The sequence below is a fragment of the Panthera onca genome, chromosome B2 (genome assembly GCF_046562875.1).
Source record: "Panthera onca isolate mPanOnc1 chromosome B2, mPanOnc1 haplotype 2, whole genome shotgun sequence".
Classification (NCBI taxonomy): Eukaryota; Metazoa; Chordata; class Mammalia; order Carnivora; family Felidae; genus Panthera; species Panthera onca.
Window position 1 is genome coordinate 145,561,801 of NC_138343.1, and position 19,693 is coordinate 145,581,493.

General features: G+C 39.6%; 1 protein-coding gene and 1 long non-coding RNA gene across 3 annotated transcripts in view; one reads left to right on the forward strand and one right to left on the reverse strand.

The window, feature by feature from the left end:
• PACRG (parkin coregulated) overlaps positions 1-19,693 on the forward strand; it is a 512,384-nt gene that overhangs the window by 242,387 nt on the left and 250,304 nt on the right. The gene's annotated exons all lie outside the window — the stretch shown is intronic.
• LOC132666386 (uncharacterized) overlaps positions 14,264-19,693 on the reverse strand; it is a 41,545-nt gene continuing 36,115 nt past the window's right edge. Inside the window, exons 5-6 of the long non-coding RNA XR_009604634.3 lie at positions 16,794-16,909; positions 14,264-14,438 (exon numbers count right to left, since the gene is read on the reverse strand). This is a non-coding gene — a long non-coding RNA (uncharacterized LOC132666386). The remainder of the gene's footprint in view (positions 14,439-16,793; positions 16,910-19,693) is intronic.

The window sequence follows — 19,693 nt, forward strand, 5'->3', positions numbered from 1 at the left end:
GTTCCAGGTTTCCCACCTGATGTCTTTTTAATCATCTTGAAAAATGTCCTCGTCCCTTACTATGTCTTGTAATATAGATCTGCTGCTTCTAGTTTTCTATCTGAAAATGTCTATTTTACCTTTCCTTTTTCACTGTTGTTTTGCAGTTTTATTGAGAAGTAATTGGCATACATCACTGCATAAGTTTAATGTATAGAGCATGATGATTTGTATTACATGTATTTAAAATTATTGCCACGGTGGATTCAGCTAACATTCATCTTCTCATATAGATATAATAAAAGAAAAGAAAGAAGAAAACAATAAAGAAAAAATGTTCTCCTTGTGATGACAACTCTTTGGATTTACTATTAATAACTTTCCCATACTTCCATATATATGTGTGTGTATGTATGTATGTATATATATATACATACACACACACACAACAGTGTCAGCCATAGACATCCTGTTGCACATTACATCCCTAGTACTTAATTATCTTATAATTAGAAGTTTGTACTTTTAACCTCCTTTCTTTAATTTCCCCTCCCCCCACCCTCTGCCTTTGGTAACCACAAGTCTGATCTCTCTCTCTCTCATTCTTGTGAAATCTCTTTGATTTCACATATAAGTGAGATCATACAGTATTTGTCTTTCTCTGCGTGACTTATTTCACTTAACATAATGTCTTCAAGGTTTATCCATGTTGTCACAAATATAAGATTTCCTTTTTTTTACAGCTGAATATTATTCCACTGTATATACATGGAATATATATATATATATATATATATATATATATATATATATAGCTATTGCATTGTATATTCATATTGTATACATCTGTGTGTATATATACATAATCTTTATCCATTTATCCATCAGTGAACAGTCAGGTTGTTTCTATGTTTTGGCTATTATAAATAATGCTGCAATGAATGTGGGGTACAGATATCTTATTAAGTTAGTGTTTTTATTACCTTTAGATATATTTCCGGGAGGGGAATTGTCGGATCATATGGTAGTCCTGTTTTAATTTTTTGAGGTTCTCATACTGTTTTCCACAGTGGCCACTCCAATTTACCTGCCTATCTATGGTGCACAAAAGCCTTTTCTCCACATCCTCACCAGCATTTATCTCTCATCTTTATTTATTTTTGAGAAACAGAGTGAGACAAAGCGTGAGTGAGGGAGGGGCAGAGAGAGAAGGAGACACAGAATCCGAAGCAGGCTCCAGACTCCAAGCTGTAAGCGCAAAGCCCAACACGGGGCTCGAACCCACGAACTGTGAGATCATGACCTGAGCTGAAGTCGGACGCTCAACCGACTGAGCCACCCAGGCACCCCTATCTCTTATCTTCTTGATGACGGCCTTGCTAACAGGTGTGAGGTGATATTCCATGTGTTTTTAATTTGCATTTCTTCAATGACTGTTGATGTTGGGTGTCTTTGCATGTATCTATTGGCCTTTCCTATATCTTTTTTGGAGAAATATCTATTCAGGTCCTTCATCCATTTTTTTAATTGGGTTATTTGGGATTGTTGCTATTTAGTCATATGAGATCTCTATATGTTTTGAATATCACTTCACTTATGCTTTGAAAATATTTTTGTTCCATTCTTTAGGTTGTCTTTTCACATTTTTTATTGTTTCTTTTGCTGTGAAGAAGCATTTTGTTTGTTGTAGTCCTACTTGTTTATTTTTTATTTTGTTGCTTGTGCTACAGTTGTCATGTCCAGAAATCATTATAAAGACCTGTGGTAAGGAGTTTTGATGCTATGTTTTCTGCTAGAAGTTTGATGGCCTCGGGTCTCACATTTAAGTCTATTTTTTTTTTTAACATTTAAGTCATTAATTCATTTCAACTTAATTTTGTCAAGTATAAATTATAGGTCCAGTTCGGTTTTTTTACATGCAAATATCCAGTTATCCCAGAACCATTTATTGAAGAGACTGTCTTTTCCTCATTGAGTATTCTTGTATCCCTTGCCAAATACTAGTTGATCATATATGTTTGGGTTTAGTTATGGGCTCTTGATTCTGTCCTATTGGTCTATTTGGTTTTATGCCAGCAATATACTGTTTTGACGGCTATCGCTTTATATTGTAGCTTGAAATCAGGAAGTGTGATGCCTCCTGCCTTGTTCTTTCTCAGGACTTCTTTGGCTACTCAGTCTCTTATGGTTCTGTATACATTTTAGTGTTTTTTTCTACTTCTGTAAAAAATTCCATTGGAATCTTATAGGGATTGCACTGAATCTATAGATGGCTTTTGGCAATCTTGGCATTTTAACAATATTAATTGTTCTAATGCACGAACATGGGGCCCCTTTTCATATATTTGTGTCTCTTCTTCAATTTCGTTCATCATTGTCGTGTAGATTTCAGCAAAGAGACATTTCTTCTCCTTAGTTAAATGTATTCTTAAATATTTTATTGTTTTTGATGCTATTATAAATGAAATTGGTCTCTTTTTTTCTTATTCAGAAATGTTAGTGTATCGAAACACTACTGATTTTTGTACGTTAATTTTGTATCCTACAACTTTACTGAATTTATTGATTAGATCTAATAGTTTTTGATTGAGTCTTTAGGATTTTCTATATATATAAAATTGTGTCATTTGCGAAGAGAGACCATTTTATTTCTTTGTTTTAAATTCTGATACCTTTTATTTCTTTCTTGCCTGATTGCTGAAACTTGGACTTCCAATATCATGTTGAATAGGTGTGGTGAGAGTAGTAGGCACCTTTGTCTTGTTCCTAATATTACAGGAAATAATTTCATCCTTTCACAATTGGGTATGATGTGAGCCGTGGGCATGTCTTATATGCTCTTTATTCAGGTGTGTTCCTTCTATGCCTAATTTGTTGAGTTTTTATCGTGAATGGATCTTGAATTTTGTGCAATTTTTTTGCATTGCTGAGATAATCAGATGTTTATTTTCTTTTGTTCTATTAATAAAATTTATCACATTGATTGATTTATGTTGAATCATCCTCGCATCCCAGGGATAAATCCCATTTGATCATGGGGAATGGTCCTCTTAATTCAGTTTGCTAGTGTTTTGCTGAGCCTTTTTGCATCTTTATTCATTAGGAATATTGGCCTGTAGTTTTGGCTCCTAGTAGTATCCTTTTCTGGTTTGGGTATTAGGATAATCCTGGCTTGATAAAATCAGTTTGGGAGTGTTCCCTCCTCTTTGATTCTTTTGGAAGGTTTTCAAAAGAATTGGTGTTAATTATTCCTTAAATGTCTAGTAAAATTCACCAATTAAGCCATCCAGTTCTGGGCTTTTCTTTGTTGAGAGAGTTTTGATTACTGATAAAATCTTACTAATAACTCCTCTATTCAGATTTTCTATTTCTTCTTGATTCAGTCTTAGTAAGTTGTATGTTTCTACAAATTTTTCCATTTCTTCTCCCTTGTTGGGTTTGTTGGCACATAGTTGTTCACAGTAGCCTCTTATGATCCTTTGAATTTTTGTGGTATCAGTTACAATGTTTCCTTTTTCAGTTGTAACTTGATTAATCTGGGTGCTTTATCTTTTTTCCTTGGTTAGTCTAGTTAAGTGTTTGTCAATTTTGTTTATTTTGAAAAAGAACCAGCTCTTAGTTTGGCTAATCTTTTCTATTGTGTTTTTGTTCTCTATTTCACTTATTTCTGTTCTAATCTTTATTTCCTTTCTTTTGCTAACTTTGGGCTCAGTTCTTTTTTTTCTAGGTTCTTAAGATGTAGAGTTAAGCTACTTGCTTGAGGCCCTTCTTGCTTCTTGATGTAGGCATTTATTGCTATGAACTTCCCACTTAAAACTGCTTTTGCTGCATCCTGTAAGTTCTAGTATGTTGTATTTCCATTTTCATTTGTCTCAGGAAACTTAATTTCCCTTTCGATTTCTTCTTCAATCCATTGGTTGTTCAGTAGAGTGTTGCTTAATTTCCACATGTTTGATTTCAGTCTTCTTGAATTTGCTAACTCTCATTTTGTGGCCTAATACATGGTCTATACTAGAAAATATTCTATGTGACCTTGGGAAGAATGTGTATTCTGTTGTTAGAATGTTCTGTATATGTCTCCTATGGCCATTTGGTATATAGTGTTGTTCAAATCCACTATTTCCTTGCTGATTCTCTGTATGATCTTTCCATTGTCCAGAGTACGCAATTATTATCGTATTACTGTCTATTTCTCCTTTTGGATCTGTTAGTTTTTGCTGTATATATTTAGGTGCTCTGATGCTGAGTGCATAAAGATTTACAATTGTTTATCATCTTGATATATTGACCCCTTTATCATTATATAAGAATGACCTTCTTTGTCTCTTTTTAGCATATTTATTTTAAATTCTATGAGGCGCCTGGGTGGCTCAGTCGGTTGAGCGTCCAACCTTGGCTCAGGTCATGATTTCACGGTCTGTGAGTTCGAGCACCGCATCAGGCTCTGTGCTGACAGCTCGGAGCCTGGAGCCTGCTTCAGATTCTGTGTCTCCCTCTCCCTGCCCCTCCCCCGTTCATGCTCGGTCTCTGTCTCAAAAATAAATAAACATTAAAAAAAATTAGAAAAAAAATAAATTCTATTTTGTCTGATGTAAGTATGTTTCCACCTGCTTTTTTTTTTTTTCTTTCTTTTTTTGGTTACCATTTGCTTGAAATGTCTTTCCTCATCCATTCAGTCTCATTTATGAGTATCTGTAAGGCTAAAGTGAGTCTTTTGTAAGCAGCATATTATTGGTTGTTGTTATTATTTTTTTTAATCCATTCAGCCATTCTATGTCTTTTGATAGGACAATTTAATCCATTCATATTTAATTATTGGTAGATAAGCACTTACTATTGCCATTTTGTTAATTGTTTTCTGGTTGTTCTGTAAATCCATTATTCCTTGTTCTCTCTCTCTCTCTCTCTCTCTCTCTCTAATGTCTTTTGGTATCAGTATGCTTTGGCTTCTTTATTATATTCTTTTCTGTAATTATTACAAGATTTTTTTCTCATGGTTACCATGAAATTACATAAATTATCTTAAACCTGTAACACTCTATTTAATTCTATTAACTAGAATTCACATACTTTGCACTTTTACTTCTCTCTCTCACATTTTAGGTTATTGTTAACAGTCTCTGATTCTTTATATTGTGTAACTAATTACAGATTATTGCATGTATAGTTATTTTTGCTATAATCATTTTTTTAAACTTTTAAACTCAATTTCTGAGTTATGTACTACTATTGCCATACTGCAGAATCTAACTATGACTATATTTACCATTACCAGTGAGATTTATTCTACCTTTATGCACCTTGTATAAGCTGGTCTGGTGGTAATGAACTGCCTTAGTTTGTGTTTGTTTGGGAAAGTTTTTACCCCTCCTTCATTTCTGAAGGACAGCCTCACTGGCTATAGAATTCTTGGTTGATAGATTTCCTCTCAACCTTTTGAATATGTCATCCCTTTCTCTCCTGGCCTGAAAAAATTTTCTATCAAAAAATACACCAGTAATCTTATGGGATTTCCTTTGTTTATAACTTGTGTCTTTTCTCTTGCTGCTTTCAAAATTCTTTCTTTGTCTTTGACTTTTGACAGTTTAATTAAAATGTGTCTCAGTGTAGCCCTATTCAGATTCAACCTATTTGGAGTCCTTTGTGCCTCCTGGATCTGGATGTCCATTTTCTCCCCCAGGTTCAAGAAGTTTTCAGCCATTATTGCTTTAATATGTATTTTCTGTCCCCTTCCCTTTCTCTACAATTCCCACAGTGCAAATATTGTTTCTCTTCATTGCGTCCTATAATCCTTGCAGACTTTCTTCACTGTTTTTTTCTTTCTTTTTTGCTCCTCTGATTGAGTAATTTCCAACGTCTTATACTCTGTGTTGCTGATCCTTCTGCATGGTTGAGTCCTCTTTTGAAAGCCTCTATGGATTCTTCAAATTAACCTTTCAACTCTAGAATTTCTGTTTGTTTGTTTTTTGATGGTTGATATTTCCTTATTTTGTCCATCCATTGTTTTCTTGATTTCTTTTAGTTGTCTGTGCTTTTTTTGTAGTGCACTAAACCTCCTTAAGAGAATTATTCTGAGTTCTTTGATAGTTCATGGATCTCCACTTCTTTAGGGTCACTTATTGGAGCTTCATCAGTTTCCTTTGCTGGTATCATATGTACCTGTTATTTCATGATCCTTGATTCGGTACACTTGTATCTGCACATTTGAGTAATGGGGTTTTCCTCCAGACTTTACAGGTTTGCTTTGGTAGAGACAGTTTTTCACTAGTCACCTCAGTTTGGGTTTCTGGATATATCAGCTGGTAATGTCTGTGGGCAGATGGATCCTGCTATTATGGTATATTTTGGGGTGAGGCAACTGTTTGAGCTCTGAAAACACGGGATGAGGTGTGCCAGTAGCTGAATAGAACTGCTAGTCTGCTTTTCAACCCAAATGAGGTTGTAAGACGGTCTCTGTAGTTACCTGAATTCTCTGGTCATGTTTACTAGATGATCAAGATTGATTACTATATTCAGTAATAGGTGGGGGTATGAATTAACTTCCCTGGCCTGGCAGGGCCGCAAGCCAGGTCCCAGTGCCTGCTCAGCTTATTGTTAGGGTCTAAATTAGACTTTAGTGTGCTCTGAATTTCCTGCTCAGGTGAGGTCACCAGTTTTGTTCTGCAGACAGGCAAAGCCATGGACTTGATTCTGTTCTAGTGCCACTGTGCTTGAATGGCCTATGCAGTTTCCCTTGGGCTCTGGTCAGGATGCCTGGTCAGATAGGCTGAAGGCTATATTCAGTGATGAGTGGAACTATTAATTAGATTCCCTGCCTGGGCACAGCAGGAGAAGTAGCTCTAAAACTGGTAAAGCTCTTTGTTTGTTATCTCAACTCAAGCCAAACTGCATCCCACATTCCCTGGCAGGACCAGGGCACTGGCTTTGCCCTACAGACTCTTGGCTCTGTCTGCCCTTCCCCCGGCTCTAGCACTGCTGGTCTCTACAGATTTCAGAAGATGTCACCAACCAGGGCTTGGGGGGGGGGGGGGGGGGGCTCTGGCCTGCCCAGGTAGGAAGGGGAGGAGTCTCTCTAAGCTACTCTTAATTTCCCCAACAGGATCTTCAGTGGGGAGGGGCCAGGAGCTACCCTCAATCTTATCTATGAATTAATCCCCCTGCCCCAGCATAGGGGGGAAGATTCCCCACCCACCACTGGCTGTGTTTTGGGAGTTACCTGTTGCACCCAGTTGTTGCCACTAGCCCATCTGCTCAGATGAGCTACAAGGCACTGTCCACAGCGGGTGGGCTCACCACCTTGGCTGGGCACGGGCAGACTGGGCTCTGGGGCTGGCCAAACTCCTCAGTTGAGGATCTGAATCAGGCCAATCCGCACCTTGCCACTCGCTGGCTTCCTGTTCGGAGTGCACCTCTGACTTGGTTCTGCAGATGAGCAAAACCTCATTGGGATTACTACTTGGGCGCTGCAGATATAGACTTAGTTTGCCAAGATCTGTGTGCTAGTTGGTATAAGTCCCTGCCCCTTTCTCTGACACAGACTCCCAGGGACTAGGCACTACAGCTTTTCCTGCAAGATCATAGTAGAAGCTCCAACAAAGTGATCCGCGGGACTGCGAGGGGGGAGCTGGGTATTCCTCCTGGGTTCTCTTTTTCCCCTGGAAGAACTAGAGGCTCAAGGGGAGACCTCTCCACAGGGTGCCACACTGGCCTGGGGGAGGGGTAGTCAACATGCCAACATGTCGCTGCTTCTCTTACCCTTGCAGTCTGTCCTCCTCTCAGGGGTGCAGGGGGCTTCTTCGGCCTCACCACTGTGTTCTAGGATTCTCTCAGTGGTGTCTTGCTCTTGAATAGTTGTTTCCCCTGTTCTTGTGACGGGGAGCAAAGTAAGGAATGACCTGTGTTGCCAGTTTGGGTGAAGTTACTCTGTCATAGTAACTTTTTATAAATCTTTGCCTGGTTGAATTGTTAGCAAAGACAGAGGACACAACCTATACAGTACCTTCTGTTTCTTTTCTTTTTCTGTGATGTTCCTTGCTTCCCTCTTACTAAATAAGATTACAACGATGAGCCTTGCTTTGTGGAAGCATCAGGTGGTATTCTAGGAAGATCTGGTGACCAGACTGAATTGTCCCTAAGGCACAGCCCGCAGCACCTTCAGCAATGCACATCTTCTCCGGGGTGATGTGTCCAGGCTATCTGGGTGTAAGTGAACAGGTAACTTCTGTTGCCTGTTTCTTTCAAATATGACAGTGTTATTTGACTTTCTCCCGACATACCTGTTTTTACAATTTTTTAAGAGGGATGGGCTTGCTGTAATTTGTTCCTCAGTCAATAACTGTGTATGGGGGAGGGGACAAGTGCGATGACTGGGAAAAAGCTACTCACAGAAGCCCAAAAAATCTCTAGTCTTTCTGAGTCAGCAGCATCGAAAAGAAATGGAGACGAAAAGATCAATGCCAGATTCGAGATTTATTATTATTTTTTAATTCTTCATGTCTGCCACCAGATTCGGTCACTCACTTAATTCAGAAAATTAATGCCAAACCTATTAACAGAACTGGTAGTATTTTTGTAATAACAAACTTGTAAAATCCTTGAAAAAAATCTTTTGATTGGGTTTCCATGAATTAATGTTTCTAAAGATGAATATGGGGTTTAGATAAAACAAACTACCTAAAGAATCTAATGAGTTTTTTTTTTTTTTTAATGATATGACAAACACAGGAAAGGTACAAAATGGCAGTATTTCCATCCTTTATTTATTTGACAGGAAAGCTAGAAGTACCAAAGTTTGTTTTTCAGTGAAAACTATACACTAAATTTAGCTTGACTTCAACAAATGTAAATTTTAGGAGTTCAAATATATTAGAATTCCATATTATTCTAAGTTCTAGTACCTTTATATGCTGGGTAATGTGAACTAATTTCAAATTCATTTAGATATATCCCTTTCTCTTCTACTAAACTTACATATTTGGATAATATTTCATAAAGTCACTAGGATTTGGTCAATAAGAATTTCTTGTTATTTTAGGTATACTGCCTAATATAAAACTGAAATCAGAAAATGTGTTTGATCCTAAAATATATTCAAAATTTTTATCATCTAGAGAACTTCTCATGGCTAGGAGAATTTTTTTTTTAATTCAAATGGTTACTTCTCATCTGTTTTTTACTATGTTGACTCTATTGAGCCTATCATTTGAATAAACTTTAAAATCAGACACACATCAGCATCTCAAAGTATAAGCTTACCACAAGTCATGGTTGAGCTCTTATGCCCATACCTCTGTACATAAAAATTTGTACTCAATGCATATAAACGTGAGTGAAATACCAATTACAGCTTCATGGAAAAGAAATTCTGAGAACAATTTGCATATCAGATTTTCACTATGCCTCTATTTTGTGCCCACATGAGGTAATTAAAAAATAGCAATTATTTATAAAATTCAGGCGTCCTAAGAGTTGACCACAATATAGGTCATTATGAGGTAGTCTAAAATAACTCCCCAAAATATTAAGGGTCTTCTTTGTTTCCTTCTTCAATTCATATTTGCTATTAACAGGAGATTAATGTCTACCAAAATCTTTGGCTCACATTTCCCCCCTTGAGTTACCCCATTTCTTCTGGTTCAAAGCGTTATTGTCAAAAAATATGATGAAAGTTTTTATAAGCAAACTGGTAATTTTGCATGGATTACTATTTTTTTTTTATGTTAAGTCCAGTAATTTTGTTAAAATAAGATGCAGTGTTGGTCTTTCAGGATTACATTTTTGGGGGATATGATTCTACTTTTCAATGTGTACCTTTGAGTTATTATTTTTTAGGAATGTTTTCTTGAATTACAGTATTTTAGTACATGTTCTTTTCTACTGCTCTGGGCTTCTTCTCTGTGAATTTATCTGTGGTTGAGTCTCTTTTCCTATCTTCATCTGTCACTCTCTAAATCCAGTTCCATCACTCTCTGTGGACTTTTTATATTTCATATTTTCCTCCTTTTCATCTTCTAGTTTTTTAAACTATTATCTGCTGTAACTATTCTTTCTTGTATGTTTTTTTACAACTTAGGGTGTCTTTCTTTTTTTTTTAACATTTTAAATGCCTTTTGGAGTTCTATCACTTCATGTTTTAATTGTTTTTCTGACTTTTTTTTAATGTCTTCTATCACTTAAAACGTATTTTATCTTGTTTTGAAACATTAGCTTGCAAATTCTTCTAGATGGGGATATGTCTTGTTAGCATTATTTTATTATCCGTAAAGACATTATCATGCCCCTTAATATCTTTTAAAAAATGTGATTTTATGTCGGCTTGACAATTCTTTTCTATCTCCCTGCCTTTTAGAGAGGAGGAATAGGTCAAGCCAGCTTTTCTAGTTCCACAGCTCCAGACCTTCCTCTTCTGTCTCTACCTACAACCTGGTTAAAAAAATGTCATTGTACTTTTTATAATCTGCCTTCTCTTGTGTCTTGCCCTTCTCTAAGTTGGACATATTCTTTCCTTTCCTCCTCTGCCCAATTTGGATGGTATTCCTGGGTGGAAGGCTTTATACTGGAAAGGACCTGAGGGTATTTTAGGTTCAAGAAACCTTTCAGGGGCACCTGGGTGGCTCAGTCAGTTAAGTGTTTCGCCTTGGCTCAGGTCACGATCTCAGGGTTTGTTTGAGCCCCCCAGCGGCGGGCTCCCTGCTGTCAACGCAGAACCCGCTTTGGATCCTGCTTTGGATCCTGCTTTGGATACCCGCTCTCGCGCTCTCGCTCTCTCTCTCTCTCTCTCTGCCCCTCCCCCCTCGAAAATAAATAAACATTAAAAAGAAAAAGAGAAAAAAAAAAGAAAAAGAAAAAGAAAAAGAAAAAGAAACCTTTCAGATTCTTTCCCAGACCCCTGTCACTGCCCATGATCAGGAGTGACCCAAATCTCTCCTAGATTCACAGGCTGCCGTACTTTGCTTCCAGCATCTGCTGGTGAAGTTTCAGTCCTTGGGTCACCAGACACCCTTTGCCGCCCCCCCTAGGGCCGCCCCGGCCTCCTGCACAGCTGCTGAGGCCACAGCTGCTGGCCCCGCCCATGAAGGTTCTGGGGGCCACGGGGCACCTTGTACACAGTTTAGTTTGAGCTTTTGTATATAGGCCTGGGCTTAGCTGTCTCATTTGCTTTCTCTGTTTTCATAAGGGGATCAGGAGAGATTCGAAACTACCACTGTCGTATTTCCTGAATTCTTCCCCTTTCGCCTATAGGCACTGACTCCTGTGCTGAAAGCAGTAGCTTAGGAACTTCAAGTCTGAATTTTCTCAAGGTAAATAAGACCTCCTCAACTTGAGCAAAATGAGGGCAAAATGGCAAAATGGGCATTCCAGATATGTTTGGCAAGATAGATGGCTTTTTACTGGCAAAAAAAAAAAAAAAAAAAAAGAAATCCTTAGAGGATCCTAATTATGGTTAATAATTACTCAGAAACAAGTTGCCCTTCATTTAAGCTGTCAGGATAGCAACGTGAAGACAACATCATACTTCCAGTCTCTACCAGTTCGGGGGGTGGTGCCGTCTTGACGCTGAATGCCAAGAGCACAGGCCAGCTGTTACAAAATTTAATTAAAACAGTTTTGATAATTAGCACAACTTGTTTTGGATGTGAAAATATTTCTTGTGTGAATATACCGGTCACCTTGTCAGTTATGGGGGGAGAGGAGAAGTGCTGCAACATATGGAGCTGTGAAGCAGTTATTTAAAAAACAAAAAAACAACCCACAACTTGGAATTGCTCTTGAACTATCCTCCATTCTTTGTCGCCCTCATGAAAACAACAAAAATAAAACCAGCCGTGCATATCCCCCCCAATCTGATTCATGGACATACTTTAAGAGACAAGTGACATTATGCTGTATTTAAGATTCTTTTGATTGAAATTAATGGAAATGAACCCAAACCAGTTTAAGCAGCAGATACTCTATGCCCTTCAGTCCCACACTTCAGTCCCACTTCAGTCCATGCCTTCAGTCCCACAGCCCACATGAGGATCTCAGTTTAGCTATTTCCTAGCTATGACTTACAGTAATCTTTCTTAGTATTGTCATATTCTTACTTTTATTTACTGAAAGAATAACATATCATGTGGACAATTTTCCCCCCATTCAGTATTTTATTCTGAAAGGTCCATTGCTTTCAAAAAGTATTTTGCTGTCCAAGCTCAGTATTACAACTGTTCTAAAAATGTCACATTTGGGGGGTGCCTGGGTGGCTCAGTCAGTTAAGCGTCAGACTTCGGCTCAGGTCAAGATCTCACGTTCGTGAGTTCCAGCGCCGCGTCGGGCTCTGTGCTGCCAGCTCAGAGCCTGGAGCCCGCTTCGGAGTCTGTGTCTCCGTCTCTCCCTGCCCCTCCCCCACTTGTGCTCCCTCGTTCTCTCTCGTGCTCTGTCAAAGAATAAGTAAGCATTTAAAAAAAATTTTTTTAATTAAACATTTAAAAAAATTGTCACATTTAGAAAGAAGGAGACAGAATGTCATGCCTGCTTCTTACTGTCCAGTACTGCTAACACTTGCCATCATCAATCGACAAAATGCCTGCAATAAATTCTGGTTCTCTCTTCCAAATCCTTGCTGTCGGTCCCTGTGGCTTCAGTTAATTCCTGCCCGCACCCCTCCCTCAATGGCTTCACAGTCTGATCATCCGACTGCCTTGATTTTCTTTAAGCTTCTTGTCAGGGTTCTTCCCTCTGCGTGCCCAGCATATGGTCGTTGGGCCCCTTACTGTTCACTATAAATGCTTTCCCTGGTCACCTATCACCTCAGCCTCCATTTCCCTAGTAAGTCCCCAGATCACTTATCCAGGTGTCTCCTGGGCATGGCCACTTCACTTGGGTGGGGCATAGCAGCTATTCAGAACTTGCCAAGTCCATGAGGGAAATCGTGGCGTCAGATGCCCCCGTCGCAGACCTGCCTGCCATCATTGTCCCCCATCTGGGTTACTCAACAGCACCACGCACATCATGGGCTTGATCGTGGGCTCTTCCTCACACCCACTTTTAAATCTTTTACAGCTGTCTCCTAATTATCTCGTTTCTCATTCCCATCTCCCCAGTCCCCTGATGAGCATCTTTCCACTTCCTTCTTAATGAAATAGAAACTGCCGATGAGGACCTTCATAACCCGGGTCCAGCTCTTCTCTCAAAATTGCCCCCCACCTTCTAGCCTAAGCCTCAGCCACCCTGAACCCCACAGTCCCACAAGAGCAATGCTCGTGGACATTTCCGTCTTTCCTCTCCTGCCCGGGATGCTCTTCCTGACTCAAAGGGAGCCTGTCTCCCATCATTCTTAACTGACTGAGCCACCCACGTGCCCCCTGTCTCCCATCATTCTGAGTTAAGTGTCCTTCTTCTACACGCCAAAAGCTTAAGTCTCCTTTTTGTAACTCCTAATTTTATTGTAACAATATCTCATAAATGCCCATTTTTATACCCCTAAATATTTGAATTTTTCTTTTAGAACTCTTCCTTTAAAAGAACAGTTATATGCAGCCAACTAATGATGAATGATCTGCTGACAGGCTGTGCCTGATAAGTTTACTGGTGCTTATAATAGCCATCTGAATTCTGTCCGGCCCAGCTAGGTAAAGGCCTGCTGTTGGTCACAGGAAGGAAAATGGATTCAAACAATTTCAAGAAGAATGGGGCCAGAGACCCGTCTATTCATTTTAAGTTCTAGCAAATATTCCTTGAGCATCTACAAGGTGTTCAATAATGTGCACTGTACGAGAAATTGGGAATTTAATGATAAATGAGACAGACTTAGACCCTGCTCTCATGGAACTTGCAATCCGAGGAGCAGGAGAAACAGATGAAATAAACAAATAAACACATTATTGCATAATTGTAGACGAGACTGTGTATCACATAGCAAGAGAATGGTCATTGTCTCCAGCTGAGTTCTTTGTAGCCTCACGGTCCTCCCTGGGCTTCCATGATCCCCTCACTGGTGAAAGCACGGGTCGCCCTTCCCCCTGCCTGAGAGAGTGTCCACCTCATGGTAAGATGCCAAGGATAACTTGGGAGAGATGATGACAGCTAGGGGCCTCCTGGTTGTGGTGTGGAAACTATGGGGGGGGGGGATGATTCTTCATGGAGCATCTTTGTATAGAACTTGCTTCTCACCAACACAAGTGTCCCAAGACTCACTGAAATCCAGCTAAGTAGGCTGCATGCCAATTCTAATTACCTGCTCCAGTGATTCATCCATTATTATGTGTAATAGAATTAACTGCAGCACTGAACCCACACTTTCGTGGATTATTTGCCATTTTCCTCACAGTTTTCAACATTTTGAAAATCTATGTGTCAAGTCAGAGATTTAGGAATAATGAGGTTTCCTTAGATTTGTCCTGGGTCACGATTTACTTATAAAAAGTTGACAGTGCATTTGCTTAAATAATTTCCTGCTTCCTTTTCCTGATACTTCCATCCTATAGAGAGAGAAGGGAGAAATTTTTGTGAGCATCTGTCCCCAACGGCTACCATTCTCAGCAATCTTGATGATTTTTTTTCATATTTTTTACTTTGACTTGTTGAAGAATCACAAAGCATCTAGATCTTATTTTGAAGTAAATGAAAAAGTTAACATGTCTATTTAGCTTTCCAAGCAGTTCTGTTTGTCTTTGGCAATTCTCTGATGCTGAGTAAAAACCACTATTTTAAGCAAATCACTTTGTGTAATTTTGAGAGTAAAATGTGGATGAAGTTTGCTGCAAGCATAAAAAATCAGCACAGTTAGGACTTATTTTTTCCCTTGAATTTCAAATCTGAGGCTTTGCCTTTGATTTGTGGGGGAAAGAACCAGGCAGTGCTGAGTTTTCAGTTCCTGTGCAGCGTCTGGGGGGACACTGGTTCTTTCCCCAGAAGCTTCCAGGGCTGGACTGGGAAGCAGCCACCTCGGAAGGGAAGCGTGCCCAGAAGGGTCTCCACACTCCGCAAAGGGCCCAAGTTAAAGCTCAGAGTTTGTTCAGTAAATGCAGATGGATGGCCAGTTTAGACAATTAATAGCAAATGACAAAAAAAAAAAAGTCTTTTTTAAACCACTTAGATAAGGAAGAACCACATATTTTATGTTTATGTCACTGGAGGCCTTGTGTGAGAATCAAGAAATTCAAACCCAGAGGAAAAGAATGATACGTATTTAGCCAGCCTGTGTCCTTCCACTTCAGACAATAGTCAAGGAACTCTCTCTGCCTCCCTGCTAATTTCACATTTATACGATAGAGAGTTGTTAAAATTATAATTCTAGCTGCCACTCTTGTCCTTTTGCACAGTGAATGGAATTTGTGTGATAACAGACATTATTGAATATTATACTTTCCCACAAATTATTCCAGTGCAGTTTAACTATTACTATTATATATAACATGACCTTTCTAACTGTGGCATTGCTTGGATAGAACGATTTTATAAAATGATTAAAGCATTTGTAATACCATTGAACAAGAAATCACACAAGAGCAAGATATATGCTAGATAAGAAAAAAAAATTGGAGGAAATGTTTCAAACAAACACATCAGAGTCCTGCTGTTACTTTTGTGTGGTGACTGTAGTGACATGTTGGCGGGACAGGGGGCAAGGGTTCCCCAGAGGTCACCCCCATGTTCTCCCATCAGACTCTTAGCTAAGTATCCGTTAACTCACTTTTGTTCTCCATTTCACTGTTAGCTCCTTGGGGGGAGGGAGGATTGGGCCTGTCCCATACCAAGGACATCTAGTTGAGCACATGGGAACACAATGTAAGTGTTTGGCGACTGACTAAAGTATTTCACAGCTGGAAACCTCAGGAAAGACACACATGCCAGGGCACACAGGGACCAGGTACAGAGATGTCACAGCAAATTTAGGATGATCCAGAAGCTTCTCCCTAGGCCTAGTCTGCTGCAGGTTGTCTGCTGGGATTGTATACCTGCTGAAAGGGATAGGTGGGTCATCTCTCACCAAAACTTCAGGGTAAATAATAGTACCCTCCTATGCTTCCTACAAAAGAGAGCACTCAAGATGAACCGTTGACCCGCTGGGTTTGTGTGAAAGGTGCCTGCGTCCTTTAAAAGCTATAGTGGGTTTAAATGAAAATGCATGTAATTTGAGGATGAGAAATTTATTTTTTATCTGGGCTGGAAATAGAGTGACTCCGGTTACATCTATTTGTTTCATGCAAACTCTGCTGGCAGGCATTCTGCATTTATCTGAGGTTTGCAGAACATTTTTTTTTTCTCAAGGTACGTCTGACTGCTCTTGGTTTTTTCGTCTTTCAATACTGAGATCTAATTTCTGTACAATATCATGTTCATTACACTGAAAATTGTGCTATATTTAATGATGCAAGTAAATTGAAAAGTAGGGTAAAATCTGGAAGCGTTTCTCCCTTAAAATCACTGTTTCAAAATCTCAAATGAATTTCTAGAATTAATTTAATGCCCCTTGTCTATGTTATGGGAACATTTTCAAGGTGATTCTTGGTGTACTTTTTTAACCTCTCATGAACAAAAGAAATCCTAATATAGTGTGTTAGAATGTCAGCTCCTTAATTCTTGTCATTCAGTTTCCAAGAGATATAACAACCCAACCCCACAGTTAGACAAGGACCCCCTGGTTTTCCCCTGGAAGATGTCAGGTCAGGTTCAGCAAAGACTAGTTCGGACGTAACCTCTGTCAAGGTCCCTCCATGCCTTTCATGGCCAGTCTGAGATGACAGAGCAAAAATGAGAAGGGAGCACAGGTCCATCCCGTAACATGTAGCAGGATATGACTCCTGAACACGCATAAAGCAAGCCACACTTACTTTTCATTCATGTAAATGCACAAACAGGTGTCTGTCTGGTGGCTCCGCCCACTTCTGCTCCCATCTCTGCTCCTACTGTCTTCATCTGGCTGCCAAGCTTCCCGTGCTCCTCTGCCCTAAATCGGGGGAAGAGATAAGAGCATGAACACCACACGAGGATGCCCGTGGGCCAGCACTGAAGTCCGTGGGCTTGCGTCACGTGCTCCCACACTGACGTGTCTGGAAGTCAGTCACATGGCCAACCGAATCCCCACAGAGGGCTGGGAGTAGTTTAAGAGTAAACACATTATAATCAACCAGAGAATTATAAGCAGAAAAAATTAAATTATACCTGATTGAAAGAAGTCTATCTCAGATCATCTGTTGTAGGGTTCGTATCTAAATGTCACAGGTGCCTGAGAATCTCCTCTTAGAGTTTTCATTTTTTTAGGTCTCTCTCTCTCTCTCTTAGTTTAAAAGCTGCTATTTCAAGATCATGGAAGGTGTCTAAGTATCTAGTAAGTATCTGGAGGCACTCTGGGGCATTCTAGGGCTTAACTCACATCTTCCCAACTTAGGTTTTGGTCATCTCACCCCTCCCTTGGCAGACAGAGGGCAGAGTGAAACACAGGTCCTAATACAACCGGTCCTTAGAATCCTGGAGCCCCGGGAGAGAGTGCGGTGTCCATGAGGGCCAGCCTCAGTGGCTCACATTGTATCACTGCTCTCTGTTCTGCTGCTGAGTAAAACTCCAGACCCACAGTATTTTCAATTTAATTAACTGATAAAAATTCTATTTTTTGTATGAAGCTTAAACTGTTGAAAATACCTTCATGAATATAAGGATATCGGTAGTGCTTTCCTTAATATAAAATTATAATCTTTATCAGGCCAGGTACGTGCTAAGGGGGAGGACTGCAGTCATCCCAATTATGTTTCTTGTGTCCAGCTAAGTCAGTCCAGTTCCAAGTCTCACTTTTGGAGTAATGTAAAAACTTTCTTACAAACTTGTAAGCAGTATCATTTTATAACCCCCCAACTGAGGTAAACAGCATAATGGCCCCCACAAGAAGCTGTGAATGCCCTAAACCCCAGAACCTGTGACTATGTTACCTCCGTGGTAAAAGGGACTTTGCCGTTGTAATTAAATTAAGGATCTTGAGATGGGGAGATCGTCCTGGGTTATTCAGCGAGACTCAATGAGCACGGCAATCGATGCCTACAAAAGGGAGGCAAGGAGGTCGAAGGTAGAGGGGAGATGTGACAATGCAGCAAGGGTCAGGTGATGTGCTTTGAGGAGGGAGGAAGGTGAGGTGAGCCAAGAAATGCCAGCAGCTTCTGCGAGCGGAAAAAGGCAAAGAAACATTTTTCCAGAACCAGTGCAACTCTGTCCACACCTTAATTTTAGCCTCTAAGACATAGTTTGGACTTCTGACCTTCAGGATGATAAGACAATAAATTCACGTTGTTTTAAATTACTAGGTCTATGGTACGTCGTTAGAACAGCAATAAAAGGCACAAACTGTTCCAGGCCAGCTTCTCTGAATATATCACGGTCTATTTGTGACTATCTTTCTAATTCTTTAGGTTACTATCTGTAGTAGACCCTTTTAAAAAGGACCTTGCCACCAACTATTCTCTCTTTTATCACCAATGGATAAAAATAGTAAGAGGCAAGGGGCGCCTGGGTGGCTCAGTCAGTTAAGCTTCCGACTGTGGCTCAGGTCTGTGAGTTCGAGCCCCGCATAGGGCTCTCTGCTGACAGCATGGCTCCCGCTTCGAATCTTCTATCCACCCCCCTTTACCCTCCCTTGCTGGCTCTCTCTCTCTCTCTCTCTCTCTCTCTCAGAAATAAACAAAATAAAGATTAAAAAATAGTAAGAGGCAATTGTGATAAATATATTTTCATTGCTCGTGATTTGGATCGAATTATTTAGAAGCAGATTTTTACTTAATCCTATGGGGGAAAAGGAGAGGGAGTGATTCTGAGAGAATTTTCTTAGATGTTAAGAAATAAACAGAAAAATTCGTTTGCTTTTTTGCTTCTGGGTGTTTGTATATCTGGTTGGTGATTTCTGGAGCTTCTGCAGCCATTTTGTGATCAGGAGGGGATTCAGCTGACCCCTGATAGAGACATGGAGGACAGCTAGAAACAAACTGGCTCTTTGATGGCATTGACTGGTTTTGAACCAGTCAATTAACTAACCAACTGTGAAGCTGTCTAACTTGGGACTTCTTGATTCATGGCGCCGAACAAGCTTTTTTAATACATCCAAGTATGCGTTTGTTGGTCATAGCTTCAGACCTTGCAGCAGTATATGGAGGGAGAGGGTCGTGTGGGAGGAAAGTAATTGTGAACAAGATAAAGTGAAAGGAAAAACAATGTTGTAAATGATGTGCCAGAAATTTTGTAAAACTGGGAGGAAAATCAGCTTCAATAGCGTTGGTAAAATAAACCATTGTAGTCATTTCTTGGTTTACATTTTCTTATTTCTGTTTATTTTTCCTTTTACCTCATTTAGTACGAATGAGAGGACATCTTGTGTGGTGTAAAAAGCATAATCAGAATCATGGGCATCACTGTTAAATATTCAACTGTACCGATGTGTTAGAAGGACAGAGTATCAGAGTGGTACAGAGACAGTTTGAATACCCTGTGGATTCGTGTGGCCAATCAAGTTATGTTACATAATATGCATTTTATGCGAAAAATAGACTTCTCTATATGTATAGAATTAGTCAAAATTCTATTAAGATACAGTAAGTCACCACATAAAGTTTCCTGTGTCTTGTGAGAGCAGATCATATACTTTTCTACCCAATTCCAAAGGGAATTTCAAATTGGTAGCTTGAAACTGGCCATGGTGGGAATTTTTACACCACAGAAACCAACAAATGCTATTAATCTAAGCTCCCCTGCC